The sequence below is a fragment of the Cryptomeria japonica genome, unplaced genomic scaffold, assembly GCF_030272615.1.
Source record: "Cryptomeria japonica unplaced genomic scaffold, Sugi_1.0 HiC_scaffold_251, whole genome shotgun sequence".
NCBI classification, from domain to species: Eukaryota; Viridiplantae; Streptophyta; class Pinopsida; order Cupressales; family Cupressaceae; genus Cryptomeria; species Cryptomeria japonica.
In genome coordinates this window covers 142501-146752 of record NW_026729073.1, presented here as the reverse complement: position 1 = coordinate 146752, position 4252 = coordinate 142501, and the positions used below count along the sequence as shown (strand labels likewise).

At 64.0% G+C, this 4252-nt stretch overlaps 1 non-coding gene across 1 annotated transcript; it reads left to right on the top strand.

Moving 5' to 3' along the window:
- LOC131869542 (5S ribosomal RNA) lies at positions 1–119 on the top strand. Its single transcript, XR_009367924.1, has one exon. It is a non-coding gene; the product is annotated as a 5S ribosomal RNA (ribosomal RNA).
- The last annotated feature ends 4133 nt before the right edge of the window (positions 120–4252 follow it).

Here is a 4252-nt window from a genome sequence, read left to right as displayed (position 1 = left end):
GGGTGCGATCATACCAGCGTTAGTGCACCGGATCCCATCAGAACTCCGCAGTTAAGCGCGCTTGGGCCGAAGTAGTACTGGGATGGGTGACCTCCCGGGAAGTCCCGGTGTTGCACCCTTTTTTAGTTTTTCGCCGGGCATCGCAATGCTATTTGAATAAACCTTTTGCCCGTTTGCGTTCTCGTCGGGGCCGGGCCGGGCCGGGGTGCGCTGCCCGCACTACCGCGCGCGCGGGGGCGACACCGAGCGCGCACCCGAGGCGCCCCGAGCACACAGGCCACGGTGCAACCCGGGCGTTGTGCGCGCACCCCGGTGCGCCCGAGGTGCTGCGCGCGCACCCAGGTGAAATCGGTGTGCACCTCGGCCAGTGCGCGCTCGGTCGAGTCGCGCACGTTGGCCAAGGTGCACGGTGATGTTTCTTACTCTAAGGTTCCGCACCAGACGCCCGGGACAGGTGAGCGAAGCTGGGCGGGGCCGGGTGCGCGGCCGGGGCAGGTGCACGCAGCTGGAGAGAGCTTTGGAGCACACTTCGGAGCGCACCAATGATGCGCTCCATTCAAAAGTTTCCTGAAAAGGCAAAAAAAGTTGAGATTATAGAATTTCCCACTTGAGAGATTGTAAAAAAAAAAAATTTAAAATGAAGGAAACGCGGGTGCCAAGGTGTGCGCAGCCCAGCCAAGGTGTGCGCACCAAGGCGCCCACCCTGGCGAAGGTGCACGCAAGGTGCGCACCCGAGGCAAACCGGACAATTAACCCAACTTTCGACTTCGCGCGCACCTTGGAGCGCACTTCGGAGCGCTCCTTGGTGCGCACCAATCTTGGGCACCTCGGAGTGCACCATGGCGCCCACCAAGGTGCGCACCCGGGGCAAACCGAGCTCCGACTTCGTGCGCACCTTGGAGCGCACGAAAGGTGCGCACCATGGCGCCCACCAAGGTGCGCAGCCCAGCCAAGGCGTGCGCATCAAGGTGCGCACCCTGGCGAAGGTGCGCACCCGGGGCAAACCGAGCTCCGACTTCGTGCGCACCTTGGAGCGCACAAAAGGTGCGCAACCCAGCCAAGGTGTGCGCACCCCGGTCAAACCGAGCTCCGAATCGTGCGCACCAGAGGTGCACGCCATCGTGCGCACCTTGGAGCACACTTCGGAGCCCTCCTTGGTGCGCGCCGATGTTGCGCACCTCGGAGCGCACCCGGGGAAAACAATGCAATTAACCCGACTTTCGACTTCGTGGGCACCTCGGAGCGCTCTCGGGTTCGCACCTCGGAGCACACCGAGGTGCGCACCTTTGATGCGCTGCCTTCACCAATTTCCAGAAAAGGCAAGAAAACATTGAGAAGGTGTGCGCACCGAGGTGCCCACCCTGGCGAAGGTGCACGCGAGGTGCGCACCCGGGGCAAACCGGGCTCCGACTTCGTGCACGCCGCACCTTGGAGCACACTTCGGAGCGCTCCTTGGTGCGCACCAGGGCGCGCAACCCAGCCGAGGTGCCCACCCCGGCGAAGGTGCACGCGAGGTGCGCACCCGGGGCAAACCGGGCTCCGACTTCGTGCACGCCATGGTGCCCACCGCGGCGAAGGTGCACGCGAGGTGCGCACCCGGGGCAAACCGGGCTCCGACTTCGTGCACGCCGCACCTTGGAGCACACTTCGGAGCGCTCCTTGGTGCGCACCATGGTGCCCACCAGGGCGCGCAACCCCGCCGAAGGTGCACGCGAGGTGCGCACCCGGGGCAAACCGGGCTCCGACTTCGTGCACGCCGCACCTTGGAGCACACTTCGGAGCGCTCCTTGGTGCGCACCATGGTGCCCACCAGGGCGCGCAACCCCGCCGAAGGTGCACGCGAGGTGCGCACCCGGGGCAAACCGGGCTCCGACTTCGTGCACGCCGCACCTTGGAGCACACTTCGGAGCGCTCCTTGGTGCGCACCAGGGCGCGCAACCCAGCCGAGGTGCCCACCCCGGCGAAGGTGCGTACCCGGGGCAAACCGGGCTCCGACTTCGTGCACGCCGCACCTTGGAGCACACTTCGGAGCGCTCCTTGGTGCGCACCATGGTGCCCACCAGGCCGCGCAACCCAGCCAAGGTGTGCGCACCAAGGTGCACGCGAGGTGCGCACCCGGGGCAAACCGGGGTCCGACTTCGTGCACGCCGCACCTTGGAGCACACATCGGGGCGCTCCCGGGTTCGCACCGGCGTTGCGCACCGTGGTGGGCACCTCGGAGCACACCAAGGTGGGCAGCGAGGTGCGCACCTTTGATGCGATGCCTTCACTAATTTCCATAAAAGGCAAAAAAAAAACGAGATTTTAAAATTTCCGTTTTGAAAGATAGTGAGAAAAAGGGAATGCTGGTGCCATCTTGAGCCCGCCCTGGTGCGCAGCCCAGCCAAGGTGTGCGCACCAAGGTGCCCACCCTGGCGAAGGTGCGCGCCCGGGCAATTAACCCAACTTCCAACTTCGCGCGCGCCAGGGTGGGAGCGCACCCAACAACCGGGCCTGGGAAGAGCCAATGCGAGAAACCCCACCAAACGCTCTGACAAAAAAAGAGGGGGCGCTCCAGTAACCCCGCTTCGGAGCGCACCCTGGGCAAACCCAGCCAAGGTGCCCACCCCGGCCAAGGTGCAGGCGAGGTGCGCACCCGGGGCAAACCGGGCTCCGACAACGTGCACGCCGCACCTTGGAGCACACTTCGTAGCGCTCCCGGGTGCGCACCTCAGAGCACACCAAGGTGGGCAGCGAGGTGCGCACCTTTGATGCGCTGCCTTCACTAATTTCCAGAAAAGGCAAAAAAAAAAGGAGATTTTAAAATTTCCGTTTTGAAAGATAGTGAAAAAAACGGAACGCGCGTGCCATCTTGAGCCCGCCCTGGTGCGCAGCCCAGGTAAGGTGCCCACCCTGGCAAAGGTGCGCACCCGGGCAATTAACCCTACTTCCGACTTCGTGCGCGCCAGGGTGGCAACCGGGCCTCGGAAGAGCCAATGCGAGAAACCCCACCAAACGCTCCGACAAAAAAAGAGGCGGCGCTCCAATAACCCCGCTTCGGAGCGCAGCCGGGGCAAACCCAGCCAAGGTGCCCACCCCGACGAAGGTGCACGCGAGGTGCGCACCCGGGGCAAACCGGGCTCCGACAACGTGCACGCAGCACCTTGGAGCACACTTCGAAGCACTCCCGGGTGCCCACCGGCGTTGCGCACCGTGGTGGGCAGCGAGGTGCGCACCTTTGATGCGCTGCCTTCACTAATTTCCAGAAAAAGGCAAAAAAAAATGAGATTTTAAAATTTCCGTTTTGAAAGATAGTGAAAAAAAAGGAACGCGGGTGCCATCTTGAGCCCGCCCTGGTGCGCAGCCCAGGCAAGGCATGCGCACCAAGGTGCCCACCCGAGGTGCACACCCGGGGCAAACCGGGCTCCGACTTCGTGCAGGCCGCACCTTGGAGCACACTTCGGAGCGCTCCTTGGTGCGCACCATGGTGCCCACCAGGGCGCGCAACCCAGCCAAGGTCTGCACACCAAGGTGCCCACCCCGGCGAAGGTGCACGCGAGGTGCGCACCCGGGGCAAACCGGGCTCCGACTTCGTGCACGCCATGGTGCCCACCGCGGCGAAGGTGCACGCGAGGTGCGCACCCGGGGCAAACCGGGCTCCGACTTCGTGCACGCCGCACCTTGGAGCACACTTCGGAGCGCTCCTTGGTGCGCACCATGGTGCCCACCAGGGCGCGCAACCCAGCCAAGGTGTGCGCACCAAGGTGCACGCGAGGTGCGCACCCGGGGCAAACCGGGGTCCGACTTCGTGCACGCCGCACCTTGGAGCACACATCGGAGCGCTCCCAGGTTCGCACCAGCGTTGCGCACCTTTGATGCGCTGCCTTCACTAATTTCCAGAAAAGGCAAAAAAAAACGAGATTTTAAAATTTCCGTTCTGAAAGATAGTGAAAAAAACGGAACGCGGGTGCCATCTTGAGCCCTTCCTGGTGCGCAGCCCAGGCAAGTTGTGCGCACCAAGGTGCCCACCCTGGCGGAGGTGCGCGCCCGGGGCAATCCGGGCTCCGACTTCGTGCACTGCATGGTGCCCACCAAGGCGCGCAACCCAGCCAAGGTGCCCACCGCAGCGAAGGTGCACGCGAGGTGCGCACCCGAGGTGCACACCCGGGGCAAACCGGGCTCCGACTTCGTGCACGCCGCACCTTGGAGCACACTTCAGAGCGCTCCTTGGTGCGCACCAGGGCGCGCAACCCAACCAAGGTCTGCACACCAA